This window comes from Sorex araneus, chromosome X (genome assembly GCF_027595985.1).
Source record: "Sorex araneus isolate mSorAra2 chromosome X, mSorAra2.pri, whole genome shotgun sequence".
Classification (NCBI taxonomy): domain Eukaryota; kingdom Metazoa; phylum Chordata; class Mammalia; order Eulipotyphla; family Soricidae; genus Sorex; species Sorex araneus.
This window is the reverse complement of record NC_073313.1, coordinates 277,155,457-277,178,031: the sequence shown is the minus strand read 5'-3', so window position 1 is coordinate 277,178,031 and position 22,575 is coordinate 277,155,457. Positions and strand designations below refer to the sequence as shown.

Sequence of the window (22,575 nt, the reverse complement as noted above, 5' to 3'; positions counted from 1 at the left end):
CTGAATGGGAAAAATATGCACATTCAGCAATCAGATAAATAGCTAATATCCATAATATATATGACATATGTTATATACATATACATTTATTTGATGTTGTTGTTGATCACAAAGTTCAATGGAAACACAATCAAAAATTTGGGAGAGGGCATGAACAGACACTTCTCAGAGGAAGACAAGTGGTTAATTCATAAGCACATGAAAAAACACTCATCATTAGGGAAATCAAAATCTAGATGACAATGAGATGTCATCTCACACCAGTGAGAATGGCATACATCAGAAATAGTGGGAGCAATCTGTGGTGGCATTATGTGATGAAAAGGGAACACTCATCCATTGCTCTGGGAATATTGTTTGTATCAACCCCTGCCTGTAGAAAAAAGTACGAAGAGTTCTCAGTAACCTTAGAATCAAGTTGCTATAAGACCCAACAATTCCATTTTGTGGTATCAACCCTCAGGACATAAAACCATCCATTTAAAAACGCAATTGCACACCATAAGTCATTGTAGCACTTAGTACCACAACTGAGATATGAAATCAATGTAGGTGTTTAAGACATTGAATGGATTTTGAATAAGTGGCATATGGACACAATGGAATACTATGCAACTGCTAGGAATGATGAAATCATGTACTTTGCTTTAGCTTGAATGGAATAAAAAATATTATATTAAGTAGGTAAACCTGAAGGAAGACAAGCATAGGATGATCTCACTTATCTGTGGCACATAGAATAACTGAACCAGGGAACACAATATAGTAAATGGGGGTTGGGGATGCATAGACCACAGAATATAGGGATTAGACAAAGAAAGAAAGAGAGGGAGGGGAATTGGAATAGGACAAGTAAAGGAAGTAACCGAGGAGGAAAGATAGAGTTCTTGGGTACATTAGTAATGTGGGGAGTGCTATCCAAACCAAAGACTAAACAACACTGAAAACATAAGATCCAAAGTATGACTATCAAACTTTAACATGTGCCTGTCAAAGTGGTAGGCTGGGGGCTGCAGGGGGGAACTTGGAACACTGGTGGAGGGGAAGTTGACACTAGTGGTGGGATTAGTGCTGAATATGTCTACATCTCAACTATCACCATCATTGTAAATCACAGCTCTTTAAGAATGTTAATAATGATAATATGAACTAGAATTTTTACACAATTTTTCTAATTATGCACATAAATATACTATAAAATCCATAAATGAAGTTACCCTAAGGATATGATTGCTTTCTCCAGCACTCATGTATTCAGCCTTATAGTTGCCAATACAGGAAACTCACTGACAACTGTTTTCTTAGTTTGATTAGTTGAATTCTACAGCTACTAGTTTTAAATTTATTTCTTGCTCAGGACTATAACAGCATAATCCTCATGTATACGGAAACTTAAAAATGTGTATCATCGCTTCTCTGAACCAAATATAAGTTGGTACAACAAGGAGGAATCTCTAATATAGCATACTTTAGAGAAACAAATAACCTTGCAATGATAGTTCCTATTTATCACTCTCCTCTCCCTGCTTTCACCTTTGGAATCAGATAGTGTAAAGAAAAATAAAACAGAACCAGAAGAATATGGGACTTGACTACTTTCCCTGACCCACACTAAACCAAAGTGTGGTTTTTATCCTTACATAAAATTTTGTCCTTATATTAAATATTGGATTAATAATATCTGACAAGTTTACCCTAAGTTATTTGTGAGAATCAATATAAATCATTTGCTCTATAAATAAGTCTATGCCCATATATTACATTATGGGCTTCTTTTTGTATTCAAACTAAATTTCAAATGATATATATTGACTATCAAACTCAATATACACCAGATCTGCCTGGGGAACTTGTTAAAATGCAGATACCTGGGTCCTCACTCCAGAGTTTCTGATGCATTAAGTCTGGAGTGGGACTTGTTAATCTATGGTTGTTACAAATTCTCAAGTAATGTGTTATATTGATCAGTGACTGCACTTAAAAAGCTGGTTAAAGGGGAGGGGAAAGAAATGCATCTTTGAAAAATAACTGCTTTATAAACACATGTTTCATTCATGGAAACTTTTCTTCACTTTTTTTTCTTTTCCAAAGATAACGGTTATGAGGCTCTTACTATAGAAATAACAGTAAGCCAAGCACTCTAAATGTTATATTTTATTTAATCTTATAGACATGGCTCTGATCAGTTTTAAAGTGTGATCATTTTACAAATAAGACTATTTAGAATGTTAATAAAGTTACCAAAATCACAGATTCAAAAAATTTCAGATTCCTGATTCAAGTTCTTCTAAATACTACATGCCAGTTGGCTTAGAAAGGAATGCCACCTTTGGGAAAGACCATCAATTCTTTTTATAATGTCTATCACATGCATGACCACTTCGATGAATCGTATTTTCCTTTCCCTTTCAAAGAAATAATCTGTCTCTAACAGGTCAGTAACTGCTCTGCTTTGGCCAACCTGTACCATTAGTTCTGCCAGCCTGCTTCCTCTGGACTGTATAATGGAGTAGCATCTATGCCATTACTTTGTTAAATATGCATATGGGAATTTTTCCATTCAGGTTAGCAGATCAAATACTAGTTTCTGTACTTTTTACAGACACAAGCTTAGAACCAATTTTCCTATAGGAACCAAGAAATCTTGGAATACCTACACAGACCTATCACTATTGAAGGAATTAAAACAGTAATCAAAAGTTCTCCCCAAAACAAAGCCCATGTGCAGTTGGATTCACTAGTGGATTCTTCCAAACCTTTAAAGAGGACCTATTGGCAGTTCTTTTCAAGCTTGTCAAGAAAACTAGAGAAACAGAAACACTACCCAACAGTTTCTGTGAGGCATACACCACCCTGATACCAAAATCAGACAGAGACACAACAAAAAAGAAAACTACAGGCAGATATCCCTGAAGGACACAGATGCAAAGATCCTCAATAAAATATTAGAGAATAGAATCCAACTACTTATCAAAAAGATCAGACACCATGACCAAATAGGATTCATCCTGGAGATACAAGCATGGTTTAACATTCACAAGTCAATCAAAATAATCCATCATTTCAATAAAAGGAAAAATTAAAACCATGTGATCATGTCAATAGATGCAGAGAAAGCTTTTGACAAGATCCAGCAGCTGTGATAAAAACTCTCAACAAAATGGGAATTGACGTGATGGGCTGTTTCATTTGAGGCAACCCAGAGAGGAGCAAGTGAGCTCCCCACCATACTCCGACAGAGCTCACCTCTGCAGCCAGAAACCTCCAGAACTCGATCTCTACCATGTTCACAGCCTCTGTCCACAAGCTCAGATGAACTGAACCCATGAGGGAATCTATTCCTAGACATCTCATACTTCACACCACCGATACACCAAGAGTAGCACACCACATTTAATGAAGTTTAAAGTAGAAGGCAACCAATCTTAGGGGTTGAAATACATTTTTATATAATGGATATATTACATTTTTATATAATATAATCTATATATTTTTATATAATACATTTTTGTGTAATATATATTGCCAAATACAGTAACAATAACAGGTCTCATTCCCCTGATCCTGAAAAGAGCCTGCAATAGTTGGGAAAAAGGAGTAAAGAGAGGCTGCCAAAATCCCAGGGCTGGGACAAATGGAGACGTTACTGGTGCCTGCTCGAATAAATCAATAAACAACAGGATGACAGTGATACAGTGACAGTGATACATATCTTAGCACACAAGGCTCAACCTTTAACAACATGTTAGTAATCTCTTAGAGAAGGGCTGAATGACTCAAGTTTTCACTTAAGCAATCTTCACACACATTCTCCTAAGAAATCTTTGTGGATCATTTTGAGTGGATTATTCAGAACAAGCAATACAAAATAAATTATTTCAGTCCTGCTTTGAGGGCAGGGCTTAGGATTCAGGATGGAAACATTCAAAATATGGCGGTGGGAAAGGTTTACTGGTGGAGGGTTGGAATTTGAATACTAAATGTAATCAAATATTGTGAACAATTTTATAAAAATAAAATTTAAAAAATGGGAATCGAAAGAACTTCCCTCAATATAGTCAAAGCCATCTACCACAAGCCCACAGCAACATTATGCTCAAGGGGAAAAGCCTTCTCTCCAAGGTCAGGGACAATACAAGGTTGCCCACTCTACTTTTTCTATTCAATATAGTACCAGAAGTACTTTCCATAGCAGTTAGGGAGGTAAAAGATATTAAGGGTATCCACAGACGAAAGGAAGAAGTCAAGCTCTCACTATTTGCAAATGACATGATACTATACTTAGAGAACCTTAAAGTCTCTATCAAAAAGCTCATAGAAACAATAGACTTGTACAGTATACTGGCAGATTACAAAATCAATAACCAAAAGACCATGGTTTTTCTTTTTTTTTGTCATATATATAGGTTTTTTTAAATTTTTTTAAATTTTATTGAATCACCGTGAGATAGTTACAAGCTTTCATATTTGGGTTACAATCTCACAATGATCAAACACCCATCCCTCCACCAGTGCACATTCCCCACCACCAATATCCCGGGTATAGCCCTCCTTTCCCACTCTCCCCCTGCCTCTAAGGCAGACAATATTCCCCATACTCTCTCTCTACTTTGGGTCATTATAGCTTGCAACACAGACACTGAGAAGACCATGTTTTTTCTATATGCAAATAATTGAAAAGAAGACAGTATTTATGTTTTGCTTTTTTGGTCACACTCGGCGGTGTACAGGGGTTACTCCTGGCTCTGCACTCAGGAATTACTGATGCTTGGGGAACCATATGGATGCTGGGAATCAAACCCAGGTTAGCCACATGCAAGGCAAATGCCCTAACCGCTATGCTATGGCTCCAGCCCAAGAAGAAAGTAATATTTAGAAAATAATCCCATTCACAGCTGTGCTGCAGAAAATCAAGTCCCTGGCAAACAACCTAACTAAGAGGTAAAGGACTTATACAGAAAAAAAAACCTACAAAATACTATTTTAGGAAATAAAAGAGGATATGGAGAAATGGAAACACATCCTCTCCTCATGAATTGGAAGAATTCACTTGTATCATTTGTAGCCCTGTTGATCTTCGACTTGCTCAAGCAGGCGCCAGTAACATCTCCATTTGTCCATGTCTCGAGCCAGTGCAACCCAATGATATCTGCTTGCTCCAGGAACAGGAAAAGCCTCAAATCATTCATTCAGGGATTTGACGAAGAAATCTGACCATCTAGTTGGTGGGCGGCCACGAGGTCTTCTGACGTCCCGTGGAATCCAGTCGGTAACAGCTCTAATCCAGCGGTCGGTCGTCTCTGAATCACATTCAGACAGGTAGCATGTGAAGAGTCGAGCCAGTGTATTGATGAGTACTGGTGGCAGATTCTTCAGGTGTTTGGGTCTGACCTCTTCCGGACCAGATGCTGTACGTGTCTTTACCAACAAAATGGCGTGTCTTTTGGATGAATTAACATTGTCAAAATGGCAATACTCCCCAAATCATTGTACAGATCCAACGTGGTCACTATAAGGATATTTTTCAAATAAATAGACCAAAAACTCTTGAAATTCATATGAACCAATAAACCCCCACAAATAGCTAAAGTAATCCTTGGGGAAAAGAAAATGGGAGGTATCACATTCCCCTATCTCAAACTGTACTACAAAACAGTAGTAATTAAAACAGCTTGGTGTTGGAATAAAGACAGATCCATAGACCAAAGGAATAGAGTTGAGTATCCTGTCAGAGACCCGCAAATATACAATCACTTAGTCTTTCATAAGGAAGCAACAAATATGAAGTGGAGAAAAGAAAGCCACTTTAACAAGTGGTGCTAGGAAAACTGAACAGCTACATACAAAACAATAAACTCAGACCTCTATCCAATGCCATGCACAAAAGTCAGATCAAAATGGATTGAAAACTTCAACCTCAGATGTGAGTCCATAAGGTACATGGAAGAAAATATAGGCAAAAGCCTCCATGAGACATTGAAGCTAAGGGTATCTTCAAAGATGAAACACCAGTGACCAACCAAGTGGAAGCAAAGATTAACAAATGGGACTATACTAAACTAAAAAGCTTTTGCACCACAAAGGAATAGTGACCAAAGATATAAAGACAGACAATGTAATGGGAAAAGACTATTCATCCAATACCAACCTGATAAGCGGTTAATATCAAAGATATACAACACACTGGTAGAACTTCACAAGAAAACAACTTCCAACTCCATCAAAAAATGGGGAGAAGAAATGAACAGAAACTTCTTCAAAGAAAAAATTTTAATGACCAAAAGAAAAATGGAAAAAAATGTTCTAAACCACTAATAACTAGGGATATATAAATCAAAACAAAACTGAGATCTCATCTCACAACACAGAGACACCTAGAGGAACAGAACAACCAGTGCTTGTGCAGATGCGGGTGAAAAAGAACTCATTCATTGCTGGTGGAAATGCTAACTGGTCCAGCCTTTTTGGAAAGCAATACGGACATTCCTAAAAATAAAACTAGGAATTGAGTTCCCATATGACCCAGCAATTCCACTTCTGGGAATATACTTTGGAGGTCCCAAAACACACAACAGAAACACCATCTTCACTTCCATGTTCATTGCAGCTATTCACAATAGCCAGAATCTGAAAACAACGTGAGTGCCCAGGAACAGACAACTGGATAAAGAAACTATGGTACATCTACACAATGGAATATTTCATAGTTGTTAGGACAAATAAAATCATAAAATTTGCCTATAAATGGACATGTAGAGTATCATGCTGAGTGAAATGAGTCAGAAGGAGAAAGACAAATATAGAATGACTGCATTTATTTGTGGGATATATATTTAAAAAACAACATGAGACTAAGATCCAAGGCCAGTGAAAACGGGGGCCAGGAGGACTGGTCAATGGTTGGAATTTACGACAAGTGTGTGGGAGGTAGAGGACAGTTAAGAGAGAGACAACAATAGTTAGAAATGATCACTCTGGACAAGAACTAAGTATTGAAAGTAGGTAAACGAATATACATGAAAACCTTTCAGCATCTGTATTGCAATCCATAAAGCCTAAAATGAAAAAGAGAAAGATAAAGAGTCTGTGTGTATGTGTGTGTGTGTGAGAGAAAGAGAGAGAAACAGAGACAGGGACAGAGAGAAGAGAGGTGTCTGCCATACAGACAGGTGGCAGGCTTGGGTGTGAGGCAGGAGGGAGAATGGCGACATTACTGATGGAAAATTACACTGATGGAGGGATGGGTGTTGGAATATTGTATGACTGAAACCCAGTCATGAACAGCTTTGTAATGATCTATCTCTTGGTGATTCAATAAAAAATAAATGTTTAGGATATAACTATGAAAAGTTAGTCAGCCATGTTTATTGATATTATGCTTTTGTGCTGTGTGCTAGAAAGGAAGACACTGTTATTCAAAAACTTGTTTTTAGATCAACATGGATCTATCTTGGTTTTGAAAATAACAAAACTTACTTTTAAATTGTAATTTAAAGAAGAGTTGTCTAATAGAAAGATTGCACTCATCTATGGTATATAGAATAACAGAGTGGGAGACTAACACCCAAGAACTGTAGAAATAAGTACCAGGAGGTTGACTCCATGGCTTCGAGGCTGGCCTCACGTTCCGGGGAAAGGTCAACTCAGAGAAGCGATCACCAACTACATTGTAGTCGAAGGCCATGTGGGGGAAGGGAGTTGCGGGCTGAATGAGGGCTAGAGACTGAGCACAGCGGCCACTCAACACCTTTATTGCAAACCACAACAGCTAATTAGAGAGAGAAAACAGAAGGGAATGCCTTGCCACAGTGGCAGGGTGGGGTGGGGGGGAGATGGGATTGGGGAGGGTGGGAGGGACATTGGGTTTACGGGTGGTGGAGAATGGGCACTGGTGAAGGGATGGGTTCCCAAACTTTGTATGAGGGAAGTATAAGCACAAAAGTGTATAAATCTGTAACTGTACCCTCACGGTGATTCTCTAATTAAAAATAAATAAATTTAAAAAAAATAAAAAAATAAAACTCTCACAAAAAAAAAAAAGAAGAGTTGTCTACTTCCAAGACAATACAATATTTATTGCTGTGGTTTGTGATACTATAGCTGAAAGGCTATCATTTATGTCACCTTATCTCCTTTAGCATTCAGGTTTTCTTCAGAGGAATAACGTCCCACTGTCACTGTCATGGTGGTCTCTTCCCTGATCTATCCCTTCTCACTCCCACTCCCTATCCAGTGACAAGCTTCCTACTAAGGACCAGATCTCCTGGCCTTGATTTCTATTGTCATTGGGTATTATTCTCCCATTATGTTTTTTCACTGCAAATGAGTCACAATGTCTTTCAAAACTGACTTTAAGATATTATTTTCCATTAATTTGAAAGGATATATGCATATCTATGCCCATCAAAGCACTTAATATAATAGCTAAGAATGGAAATATCCCAAATGCCCAATTATGGATCAAGTTGTTATAAATATACAACGAAATATTATGTATCTCTAAGAAATAACTAAATAATTCCATTTTCAGCAACATGGATGAAACTAGAGTATATCATGCTGAGTGAACTCAGTCAGAAAGAAATAGTTAGTACAGAATGATATCTCTAATATGCAGGACTTAGAGCTACAGAACAAGGTAGCCACAAAGGGTCAAAGACAGCACAAGGAGACAACTGACTAACTAGACTGAGTTAGGGTTGGTATTGATGGGTGAGGCATTCTCATATGCACATGGGAAACCATCACTAGCAATATTGTTAATCACAATACTTCAATCAGTATAAGTAAGATATTCTTTTAGCTTTACTATTCGATCTCAATCTTAAGGGAAAATCCATGGAAGTAGTTGAAAGTACAAATTTACATAGAAAAACACTTTAAGGGGCCGGAGCGATAGCACAGCGGGTAGGGCGTTTGCCTTGCACGTGGCCGACCCGGGTTCGATCCCCGGCATCCCATATGGTCCCCCAAGCACTGCCAGGAGTAGTTCCTGAGTGAAAAGCCAGGAGTAACCCCTGAGCATCGCTGGGTGTGACCCAAAAAGCAAAAAAAAAAAACAAAAAACAAAAAAAAAACCACTTTAACACAATAATTTTCAAGGCAATTCCTTCTGATTCTCCTGTAATCACAACCCAAGTGACCTCAGAAACCTTGTGATCCTCAATGAAAATCTGTTTCATTCATTTTTGCAATTACTGACTCATTTTTATAAGAAATAAAAGTAAGTGGGCCTGTTATGAGAAGATTTAATAGGGAATGACAAGGATTTTAAATGATTTTTGCATATCTGTATCATAGAAGTATACATATATTTTTTCCCCTCTAACACTCTGAAACCAGAATTCATCTTTTACTCATTAGAGCCAGATAGAAAGAAATAATTCAACCCATACCCACCCCCATGTATAGGCTTATTTTTAATGTTTGACTGAGCTACTACATACAAAGAAACTTAGAAATATTAATTCTTCCTTGACACTTTGGGAATTTTCTTTTCTTTTCTTTTTTATTTTATTTTCTCTCTTTAGTAGACATTCCCTCCTACATTTTCCCTTTAGGGTCTCGCCTACATTTTTTCAGAAAGCCAAAAGCTTTTCAACTTCCTTTAATTTATTCACTTCAAAAGAAAATATTAAGCAGTGTAAATTATAATAGGTAGCACAGGATAGAATTTGAAGTTCTTCTCTATGCCATTTAACAAGACTATACACCTTCCATTTTGTTCGAAAAATGTTCTATAAAATAATTATCACCTTGGAAAAGAGTTATTCAGGAATTATTCTAGTTTTCACTTCCCTCTGTCCACAAATAAACCTTGTGATATTTAAAAATCTCAGCAGTTACTCCTAAGAGAAAATTTCATTTAGCTAAGATTGAAATTGTGGAGTTAGAGGATCCATTTTCTTTGGTCTTCTTTTAACCTCTAATTCTTTGCATATCATTTCTCCAGACATTTTTCTCCCTTAGTGAAATAAATTTTCTAAGTTTTATTATCATAACTCACAATGGATTCATCAATGTTGCATAAAATTTAAAGCATATTTTAACACATCACCCTGATTAGTTATACATAGCCTTAGTATATTCTTTATTCTATCTCCTTTAATTTCTCCTTTTACATGCCTATCTTTATTTTCTACTAGTTTCAAAGAATCTCAAACTTTCCTTTTTTCTTCTGCTAACTCCCTTTCTCCATCTAGTCACTACGTGTTTTGTTGTATGAGTAAAAAGATACATATTGCATAAAGGCATTATTTCTTAAAAAGAGAACCAGCTCTACCTTTCTCACGAAGCACAATGAATTCGTTGAAGACACTTCATCTTTCAGATCCCAGGCTCCTAGCAGATGTTGGCTATTCAGTTAATTCCTAAAACCTTCTTCCAATCATAAAGAGTTTCAAGCTGATAAATGTTAGCGCCAATGAATCATGTGTTCAATAAATATTGAAAATGGCTTGCTCTGTGATATAGTTGGGATTTCTCTTCTTGAGGGCTTATAAGGCCTCTCGTTTGCAAGCCAAAACATGTATATTTCCTATAATTAATATACCTGGCCCCTGGAAATTATTATTCTGCCAAATAATGCATTTTCCAAAAAGCATTTTTAAAGAAACTGTACACATTTAGAGAGAAGTGTCTTAGCGAAAATCAGCTTGCTTTCTTATTTCAGTATTTAGCACATAAGAAATATTCAAACATTAACCAAATGGTGACTGAAGATACAGGACAGTGGGCAAAGCGTTTGTCTTGCACGCCGTGAACAGATCTCTAGCACAGAATATGGTTCTAGAGGCACTGCCAGAAGTGATCCCTGAGCACAGGACCAAGAGTGAGCCTTGAGCACCACTGAGTGGTGCTCACCTCCCTCTCCCCAACCCCCCATTTTTAAAAATGAGCAAAATAATCAAATATGAAACTTTTGAACTTCTAAGAAGAATTTGTCTCTAAGATAGGGATAAAAGAAAAAGAGAGTAGCAGCCATTTTCAAGTGGGATGGAGAAAGTTCTAAAAGAAGAAACTAAACAGATTTCTCTTCACATATTTTACAATTAAAGCTAGTGTTTGCCTAATTGACCAGAGCCATAGCACAGTGGTAGGACATTTGCCTTGCACACAGCCGACCCAGGTTTGATTCCTCCACCTCTTTTGGAGAGCCCGGCAAGCTACTGAGAGTATCTCGCCCACACAACAGAGCCTGGCAAGCTACCCATGGCATGTTCAATATGCCAAAAACAGTAACAACAAAATATCACAATGGAGACGTTACTGGTGCCCACTTGAACAAATCAATGAACAACAGGATGAGAGTGACAGTGACAGTTTGCTTAATTGAAAATAAAATCTACTGCTTATTGATACCTATGAATATGATCTAATATAATTTTCATTGTGGCATAAAATATATTCTTCCACAGACAGTTTTATCTAGACTCCCAAGGAACAACAAAAGATGTATTCTGAGATGACAGTTTCCTCTGAGCCTTTTGGATATCAAAGAGAAATTAGGTGAACTTCTCCTATAAACACATTCTTCAAGCTTTTGTAATTGAGATTTTAAAAAATCTTTCCAAATTGGCCCCTATTGCATTTTTTATATAACATTTTAGAAGATGAAAAGAAGAGTCTAAAAGTCTATCAGATTTTGGTGTATAGATGAGCCATAACTTGGATTTGGGAGCAAAAATAAAAGGTAATGTCATTCAGCTGCAATAGACCCTTTTCTGATGACTACCTTGGTCATGGCAGGGAATATTTTATTCGAATTCACTTTAGATATTGGGAAAGATGGTGAAACAGCAATTGAAACAGTTTTTTAAAAAAATTAAATATGATTTATTCTACATCAGAAGAAAAGAAGGAAGAACAACTCTAGACTTTTGCAAGTGAAGAATAATTTTTAAACATTTTTAGTTTTGAGGCTTTAATAGAGACTTTCAAGGGAAGCCAGTACTTATACATAAGTATATATTGCTCTACATACATTATAAAGCCTTGTTGCAGCAGAGAGAACTATTTTCCCCCAAAGAACTGAAGATTAAAGGTTAAAACTTGTTTTGTAAATGATAAAGTTATATTCAAAATTATAATGTTTTTAGTTGCTGCAACCCTTCAGGCTAAGCAGTGCCTAGAAATCAGTGTGCTATAATCTTAGTTTTGCTGTGAACATGTTGGGTAGCCTTGAATAATCAGAAAAATGTTCTCTACCTTAATTTAACCACATATGAGGTTAATGACACACTAATTTACTAAATCTCGCTGAGAAATATCTGGGAAATTTTCTTTCCATGCTTTTGACATTTATAAAATGCTATTATAGTCCTTAAAATCATTTTTTATTTATTTCTGATAAATAACTTTCTTGTCAATTTGCTTTTAATGTATCAAGGTACAGAAATAAAATGAAAAAGCTTCACAATACTTCAAAAAGACTCAGGCTGGAGTTTATGAAGCCAGGATTTAAAAAGGCCTGGACTCCTCAGACTGACTTTAGGTATCAGTCTTGTGACTTTTATCAGATTCTCTACCCTCCTGTTCCTCAAAGTTAAAAGCTTATTAAAATAACAGAAATAATGTTATTATCCTGATATATATCTTTTCATTTCTGTCAATGCACACATACAGTCATGTACAAGTTTATATACAAATATTTATCCTTAAATGTTCAGTTTGCTAAATATAATCTTATAGTTCTGGTAAAATTTAATTCTATAATATTAATTTAACTGCATTATATTCAACTACATAGATATTTTTATTTTATTTTTATAAAGTTGTTCACAATATTTGATTACATTTAATATTTGAACACCAATCCCACCACCATTACACCTTCCCAACACCATGTTTTGAATGTTTCCATCCCTAACCCAAACCCTGCCCCCAAAGCAGAACCAAAATAATTTCTTTTATTAGTGTTATGAATAATCCACTCAAATTGATCCACAAAAAAATTTTTAGAGGAAAGTGTGTGAATATTGTTGTATTTCACACTGGAGCCCTTAAGCCCTTCTCTAAGAGATCAGTAACATGCTGTAAAAGGTTGGTTGAGCCTTATGTGCTTATATAGATAGATATAGATATAGATACAGATATAGATATAGATATGAATATGGATATGGATATAGATATAGATAGATAGATATAGATATAAATCACTGTATCACTGTTGTCCCGTTGCTCATCAATTTGCTCGAGTGGGCACCAGTAACTTCTCCATTTATCCTTGTCGTGTTCAGGGTCAGGGTAATGAGGCCTATAATTGTTACGTTTGGGGTGTACGCCATGGGTAGCTTGCCAGGTTCTGCCGTGCCAGATTCTGTATCATTCTCTTCCGGGAGCTTTGTTTTATAGTCTCTGGATCTTGGCTGTTGGTGAGATTACATGGCGCCGGGAGGCAGTTTGTGGGTGTGGCTGCCAAGCTACTGGAAAATTGGGGATCTGGGTGGAGGAGGCCCAGTCTTGATCTGAGCAGGCTTAGAAATCTCAGCCATGGGTCCCACATACCTGTGTTTTTCTGTCAGTCCCTTCATGTGTGAGGCTGGTCTAAGCGTGTGAAGAGTGCCTTGAGCATGGCTGTGGCTGGGTTCTGAAAGTTTTCAGCTGTTGGGGCTCTGCTTGGGGCAAGGAGAGAAACTCAACCCACCCCTCTCTGAGGGCCCTGGTGAAGACAGCCAGGCATGGGAGCAGGAGATTCTACCCTGCATAGATATAGATATAGATATATCTGTATAAATATATTCCCCCCTAAATTCCGTTGCCTTCTACTTTAAACCCCATCATATGTGGTTTGCTATTCTTGGTATATCAGTGGTGTAAAGTATGGGATGTCCAGGAATAGATTCCCTCATGGGTGAGGCTTATCTGAGCATGTGGAGAGCGGCGGTTGAATTCTGGAGGTTCTCAACTCCATTGAGACAGGCATGGGCCTCATCTGCCCCCTCCAGGTTGCCTGGCGTAGGGCCTGGAGGCATTTCAACTATGTAGATATTTGATGGCTCTTTTCATTGGGATTCTTTTGTTAGGTATTTCGAATATCTCATATTTTTTAAATAACAAAACATTTTATTATTTTTCATTTAGTTTTGGATATTTTTCTTAATTTTTTAGCATGGTACTTAATGTTGTTTCGTGATAATTTCAAAGTAATTATTATTCTTGGGAGCAGTGTAAGTTACATGGTCCATGTCTCAATTCTTTACATGTCTCCAAATTATGTTTGTTAGTTATCAATTTTACAAACCAACATTGTAAGGTTTTTACAATGTTGATTTTCTATTCAGAGGGAGAGCACCTTTAAAACATTTTTTCTAAGAAAATATCCTTTAAATTTAATAAAGGATAGCTGTTTGGTATATATGTTATTTACTGAAATGATGAGTTTTGTGATTTTTGATATTAACTCATTGTGTAATTTTTTTCAAAGTGGGCAATTTTTAGCATGTGGGAATTAATTTAAGAATTTTCAATCATAAAAAGTTAGCATAAAAAGAAGCTAAAATAATAGTGTTTCTTCATATCAGATCTTAGTTGTGTGTGCAAAATTACAATATTCACATAAAGCTTAATAAGAGAATCATTTGTCACAATTAAGATTAGAAGAGAAATACTGAAATAAAGCTAAAAAGTTTGTTGATCTATTTATTCAATTAAATAAATAAGAAATAGATAATGTTACAGCAATATACCTATCAACCATACTTATTTACTGTATGGAATATTCTTCCTGTCGATGAGTTTCTTGCTTGAATATGTTTGTCAGTACTTACCTTGAAGAGTAACTTCATTTTGTATTTTTTAGACTCTCTTACCAGGTCTGCTTCAAAAGTGTTTTTGACCTTTTGTAGATGGTGAATTCCTTTGTAACTAATTTTTCACTAGCAGACCAGCATATTTCATTTATGAAGTGACCTTTCCAATTACTGTGAGTTTTTAAAGATGCAATCCCAATAGTTTCCTTATTCTTTGTAATGTGAGGTGCAGTCTAAGATTTTGCAATTTTTATACCATCACAAATAAAAGGATTTCTTTCTTTCTTCAAAATACTAAGCTGGAATTTCAAGCAATTTGTTTATAATATGAAGGGATATTTTCATTTTGTTCACCCATTTTGTAATTGTAACTCTCTATTGAGTTTGTTTTGTTTGTGTGGGCTTTTTATTGTTTGCTTTTGCTTAGCAGTTTTTGTCATCATCTCAAATTACTCATGTTCAAGACCAATCGAAGATAACCTGATACCCTCTTCTATTCCTCTATTTCTCTCCATCATACCCAGGGCTCAAAATCTTTCTTAATTTTTACATTGTATCCAGTTTTTAGAATGTTAAAATCCTGTTTTTCCATGTATCAGAGAAAATTTTATATATGTCATGTTTTCTCCAATTTTTATGTTCTACCTCCATCTATATGTTGTGTAAAAACTTATAAAAGATTATGTATGATCCTAATTGTCATTTCAGGATAAAAACGAATGTTCTGTTTCATAAACTGCATAGTGTGTATCACCAAATTTACTTCTTTGAAAAATAGTTTTCATAGGTCTTAACTGTATATCTCATAGAGCTTCAATAAAAATAAATTAATTAAAAATATCTAGCTAGATAGATAGATGTCACTGTCACTGTCACCCCATTGTTCATCAATTTTCTTGAGCGGGCACCAATAACGTCTCCATTTGTCTTAACCTTGAGATTTTAGCAGCCTCTCTTTACTCATCCTTCCCAATGGTGCCATATTGGAGGCTCTTTCAGGGTCAGGGAATGAGATCCATCATTGTTACTGTTTTTGGCATATCGAATACACCATAGGGAGCTTGCCAGGCTCTGCCGTGCAGGGAGGATACTCTCGGTAGCTTGCCAGGCTCTTCAAAGAGGGAGAACTAGACAATAAGAAGTCGGGAACTTTGTTTTATAGTCTCTGGATCTTGGCCATTGATGGGATTACACAGCACTGGGGGCAGTTTGTGGGTGTAACTGCTTAGCTACTGGAAAATGGGGGATCTGGGTGGAGGAGGCCCAGTCCTGATCAGAGCAGGCTTGGAGATCTCAGTCCAGGCTCCAGCACACCTGGGTTTCTCTTCCGGTTCCTTCATGTGTGAGGCTCGTCTGAACCTGTGGAGACTGGCCTTATAGAGGCCTTCAGCTGCCAGGGCCCTGCTCCCCTCCGAGGGGCCACCCCATGAAGATAGCCAGGCGCCGGGGCAGGAGACTCTGCCAGATAGAAAAGTAAAAACAGTTTCCGGTTCCAATTTCTAGTGTCATTCCTCTTTTTATGTGACAAGAGTCTGCTATTGTCTCCTGGATGCTCTCTTTGATACCAACAGATTCATCTTCTAATCTTCACCATAACATTTTCTTTAGTACTTTGTAAATTTTAAAACACTATTCAATATTTCCCTCCATATGTAAATGCCTATTGCTTTATTTTTTTTAACACCATATCCCCATGAGTTCTTGTATTTTTCTTCCCATTATTTGGGAATTATATCATGGTCTATGAGAAAAAAGTTAAGCTACTGACTCACTAAGGATTGTTACTCTTACATTATTCATATACAAGTGTGTGCATTGGAGCCTGAACAATATAGGGTGCTCCCCTTGCATGTGGCTGACTCAGGCCCAATCCTGGACATTCCCAATGGTCCCCAACCTTGTCAAGAGTACAGACAACGGACCACGGGGTGAGCCAGCGAGAGGGCCTGAGCAGAGAGCCAGTGCGCATGCACGGCGGGACCAGGTGTCCAGCAAGGCCCAGCATGAACGACATGGGCAACCCGGAGCAGCTGCTGCAGCGGGCGCGGCTGGCTGAGAAGGCGGACTGCTATGACGACATGGCCTCTGCCATTAAGGTGGTGACAGAGCTTAATGATGAGCCTCTCACCAATGAAGATCGAAACCTCCTGTCCATGGCCTGCAAGAATGTGGTTGGTGCCAGGCGATCTTCCTGCAGGGTCATTTAGCAGCATTGAGCAGAAAACCATGGCAGATGGCAATGAAAAGAAGTTGGAGAAAGTCAGAGCATACAGGGAGAAGACTGAGAAGGAGCTGGAAACAGTTTGCTATGATATCTTGGCCCTGCTAGATAAATTCCTCATCAAGAACTGCAGTGATTCAACACCTTTATTACAAACCACAACACCTAATCAGAGAGAGAGAACAAAAGGGAATACCCTGCCATATTGGCAGTGTGGGGTGGGGAGAGACGGGACTGGGGAGGGTGGGAGGGATATTGGGTTACTGGTGGTGGAGAATGGGCACTGGTGAAGGGATGGGTTATCGAATTTTGTATGGGGGAAACATGAGCACAAAAATGTATAAATCTTTAACTGTACCCTCACGTTGACTCACTGATTAAAAATAAACTATTAAAAAAAAAAGAACTGCAGTGATTTCTAATATGAGAACAAAGTGTTCTACCTAAGATGAAAGGCGATGACTACCACCGCTTGGCAGATGTAGCCGCTGGGGAGAAGGAAACAGTGTGGTCGAATCTTGAGGCCGCCTATAATGAAGCCTTTGAAATCAGCAAAGAGCAGATGCAGCCCGCACATCCCATCTGGCTGGGCCTGGCCCTCAACTGCCCGGTGCTCTACTATAAGATCTAGAATGTGCCCGAGCAGGCCTGCCTCAGCCCCACAAACCTTCGATGACGCCATAACTGAGTGGACATGTTAAATGAGGATTCCTTTAAGGGCTCCACACTCATCATGCAGTTGCTGCGAGATAACCTCACCCTCTGGACGAGCGACCAGGAGGATGAAGAAGTGGGAGAAGGCAACTGAAGAGCCTTCTAGTCCCTGCCCTTCCTTCACACACCCACCTCAAATCACCCTCCACCCCCCATTATCACCAATTTCTCCTTGCCACAATCACTAAATATCTAGTGCTAAACCTCTCTGTATTGGCAGCACAGCTATTCAGATCTGCTCTCCTGCCCCTTGGGAAGCAGTTTCCAATAAATCTTTATAGGCATTGCTGAATTGGTGATCGCTTTGAGCCCACAGGAGCTCCCTTTTCGAATTGTGCAGACAAGTGCGTTCCGAATGAGGAATTTTACTATGCCTGCTGATCTATATGAAATCCAGGGGAAAGCAATGGGGAATTTTAGAAAGGAAAAATAACTTAGGAAGCCTACAATTGATATTTAAATGATTCATTTAAAACAAGCTGATAGTGTTTTGTTAAGCTGTACATCTTATGCATGCAAAAATGAATTGACCCTATCCCTCCTCTTTCAGCTAATGGAATACTGTTAAGGGAAGCTGATACAAAAAGAGAGCTTGCTCCTTTTCATCAGCTTTATAATAAACCGTTTAACTAATGTGAGGTTTCAGTAGCGCCTTGTTTTGTCTATTTAAATTATGAAGTGCACAAACCTTCTTTTCAATGCAATGCATCTACAGTTTTGATACTTGCAACTTTTGGTTGCAATTGTTTAAGAATCATGGATATATTTCTTTATTTATTTAACTCCTCAGCTATTGTCCTTGTGTATCCTGACCAGGCCATGTGTGTCAAGCCATTCGCATCAGACCATGTCAATCAAGATGGGTGATTATGAAATGCCAGACTTTTAAATTAAATGTTTTAGATTTCTATAGGTAAATAAATGCTGCTTTGGGGATATTAAAAGAAAAAAGAGTACAGAGACAGAAATAACCACTCAACACCACTGGGTGTGACCCCAAAACAGAAATAAGAAAGTGTGTGCATAATTATTAGATTTACCTTACCTTTCAGTTTTAATGGAAAAGAATAAGTATTACCACTATCAACATTATTATGCTTCTTTAATACTTACAAAGTGAGCAAAAATGTTATTTTTCTTATAGTCCTAGAAAGAACATAGATCTTCTGAGTTTACTAGTGTGGAAACATATTTTGGAAAGTTAAATATAGTTGAAATAGTAACCTTCTTTCCATGACTGGTTTAATTGGACAGAAGAGAAATTAGAAAAAGTACTTTCCAATTTTCTGCCAGAGACCGTCTCTTTAGGCTACAGCTTGAGAGTCCCTATTTTATTTTATTTTATTTTTTTCTCTATTCAAGAGTGTGTATTCCTCATCTTGTGCTTAAAATATATCCCCTCACAGCTTAGATGTAGACAAGAGGAATGGAACTCAGTTATCTTGTTTCTCACACTGCATAACCCTTTTTCATTTTAAGGTTTTGTTGCTGATGACTGAGGGGAAGCAGAAATTAACAAATGAAAACAACAACAACTGAAGCAGTTTCAAGTTTAGAATCTGGTGAAACCCTTTAGTCCTGAAAGGCCCTAATTCACTTTCTGTTATGATGTGTAAAACTGAGCTTAATGTTATCTCCATGAAGATATGTTTTAAAAATATAATGAGAAAACTTCCACAGCTTTCCTAACAGTTGTAGGATCTGATTGGTAATCTGAAACTGGCTCTCCCCTTCCATTTCAAATTTAAGTAAAAATTTAAGTATCTGATGATCCTCTTTTTCTGTATTTGTGCCAAAGATTAAACCCAGGGTTTCATATAAGCCAGGAGCCCTACCTAAGTTATATTTTCATAATGTAGAGAATACTCAAAATGCTCCTTACATATGATGCCTGTATTAGTAAAATCAATTTTCTTTCTAAGCATGATTGAGATTGTTTAGGTGAACTAAGGCACTAATATAAAAATAATTTTTTATCTTTCTTTAGGGAATTACTTTAGAAAATTACTTATAATATTCTTTTCACATATCTATTTATGATACATTGTATTGCATTAATTTTTATTTGAATTCTTGTCACCGCATTAGTTTTTAATCTGAAAAACTTAAATAAGACATCCATATCCACTATTAATGTGGGAAGATGTTTTTGTATCTACAAAGCAGGTGTAATCTTACCTCACATGTGATGTAAATTATGTGAAAATTATTAAATTATTAAATTTGGCCTTTATATTTCACATTAAATCAATAACTATGAATTTAAAATCTACTTGATTTCCAAAGAATTAAGGCATAAGAAATGCTTTTCCTCCACTTTCTCCATATAAACTAAGGCCAAAAAATTCTTGGTTCTGTATTCAAGTTGGAAACAAATATTTTAGGGATATAGTTCATATAACACATGGAATAGGACCCAACAATTGTGTCTACACAAGGTTAATCCCTTATCACTGTCACTTTATTTACTAGATAAAAATTGATTGTCATAATGGATATTGCTAAAAATAGAAGTTATATCAAATTTCAGATGTCAGGTGACCTAAGCATTACTATTTAATAGCAGAAGAAATGATGTACAGAAGATGCCAGGACTTAGGAATTATTTACAAATTGTCCTGTACATATATTTTATTTAAGTACACAGAGAAGTTTCAACAGTAACTTCTAATAGCATAATTTCTTTCCTTATGGTTACTAAAGCAAATGTAAACACGATAGCACAGCGGTTGGGCTGACCCTAGTCTGATTCTTCTGCCCCTCTCGGAGAGCCCGGCAAGCTACCGAGAGTATCGAGCACGCGAGGCAGAGCCTGGCAGGCTACCCATGTATATTGGATATGCCAAAAACAGTAACAATAAGTCTCTCAATGAGAGACGTTACTGGTGCCCGCTCAAACAAATCGATGAGCAACGGGATGGCAGTGACAGTGATGGTTATTAAAGAGTGAAGAATGGATTTAAGAAATACTTTATAAACATAATTTTCTTTGAATTGTCAATTGTTCACAATAATGGATTGCATCCAATATTTCAACCCCAATCCCACCACCATTATTTTTAATTTTCCCACCACCACTCATGCCTCCCAACAGGCAGATGCTAGATAACCTATTTTGTATTGCTTGTTATGAATAGCATGAGATGTAGAACTCTCTGAGAAAGTTCAAACTGAGAAATCTCTGCAGTGAGTTGCTCGGTTCTGAGATTCAATTGTGAGTCTCTGGATCATGGCTGTTAATGCGCATAAGTGGCACCTGGAGCCAGTTCATGGGTGGGACAGCCAGGACATTCTGGGGCTAGAAAGACAGGATGTAGGGCCTTTCCCAAACCCTTGATGTCTGAAGTTTGCAGTCACTGCTCCTGGGTCGCAAGGCAGAGCCTGGCAAGCTACCCGTGGCATATTCAATATGCCAAAACCAGCAACAAGTCTCACAATGGAGACATTACTGGTGCCCGCTAGAGCAAATCGATGACAGTGACAGTGACAGTGTTTCCAGATACCTAAATTTTTTATTGAGTTCTGGAAGACTGTGGCCACTGGGATTCACAGGGGGCAGGTGGAGGGGTGACTTCTGCTCCCGTCTGAAGCACCCTGTGAAATCAGCCTGGCACCAGGTCTGAAGCATCTCTGCAGCAAGGTCCTCAGTGGTGAGACTGATTTATGACTTCCAAAAAATTGATATGTTTTAAAGAAAAAATGCAGGTCCAAGCTCTAAGAACAAAGATCCTTCAAAGGTTTTTAATGTTTCCACAAACTTACCAGCTCTATTTCACCATGGTATCTTCCTGTTTCCTTTTAAAAGTTAGAGGTCTAAACCAGTTTAACTTCAAGGTAATTTCCAGTTCCAATAGTTTCTGTTGGTAAGTTACATGCACAATACTTAGCTTAGAGGAAGGATGTTGGTAATTATGAGAATGATAATAGATCCTTTCAGCACTTACTCTGTACTATAATCTATGTTAAATGTAGACGTATGTGCAGTATACTTTCCCTCTGAATCATCTGATTATATCTTGAAGCAGACCCTGATAATAAACTCTTAATTTTTCTGTCTTTCTAAAAACCTCACTTTTCCTTTTTTCACTGTGTGTTTTTATTCTCAGTACAACAAGCATTAGCACAACTTAAATTGTTCCTGGAAAAGCTTATGACTGATAGCATCTGAGTTCTTCTCTAGATGCCCCATTGAAGCAAATTGTCTTATGGGAAAATGGATTATTTCCATTATTGTACTCCTGGAGGCCCTAACTCATATCTGACCTTGAGTGAAATGCTTCATTTTAAAGGCATGCTAGTCTTTTTTTCAGAATCACAATATAGTGCACATATATCTCCCTCCAATTTGATTCTATGATTGCATGCTCAAAAATTAATGTGTGTCAGAAATTTCCAATAACAGGCACATGTCTCCATAGATACATCCTTTAAGTATGTGAGTGGTGTTCATTACAGAAAAAATATTTAAACTGGCAGCTAATTGTATTTATGAGAGATTGAAATTATTTAGTTGTTGAATGATAATTAGAGATTTGACTTTCAGTTGTGAGGTGGTCCTGAGTTGTTCTTTTTAGAGCCTTGTGGAACATTATTATAGAAGTCATTGCAATTTACTGAAGATAATATTTAGAAGGTAAAAATAAAAGAAAATTAGTCTCTCTAATTACTGCAAGATAACCATATGGATTTATTAAACATTTTAACTTGGTAAAGCAATTTTAGCTGAGATACAAATTTTTACCTCTGTTATATTTGTAAGGAAATAAGTACTTAGCTGCCAGGTTACCTTAATTTGAAAAACAAACATTAAAATAAGAAATAAAAGTATTTCTGCTTATCTTGATTACATACTTCAAACTTGTCACTGATGATTAACCTTTCATTGTAATA

The 22,575-nt window shown here is 37.2% G+C and overlaps 1 pseudogene; it reads left to right on the top strand.

The window, feature by feature from the left end:
• The first annotated feature begins 16,743 nt into the window (after positions 1-16,743).
• On the top strand, positions 16,744-17,779 carry LOC101558662 (14-3-3 protein eta-like; annotated as a pseudogene).
• The last annotated feature ends 4,796 nt before the right edge of the window (positions 17,780-22,575 follow it).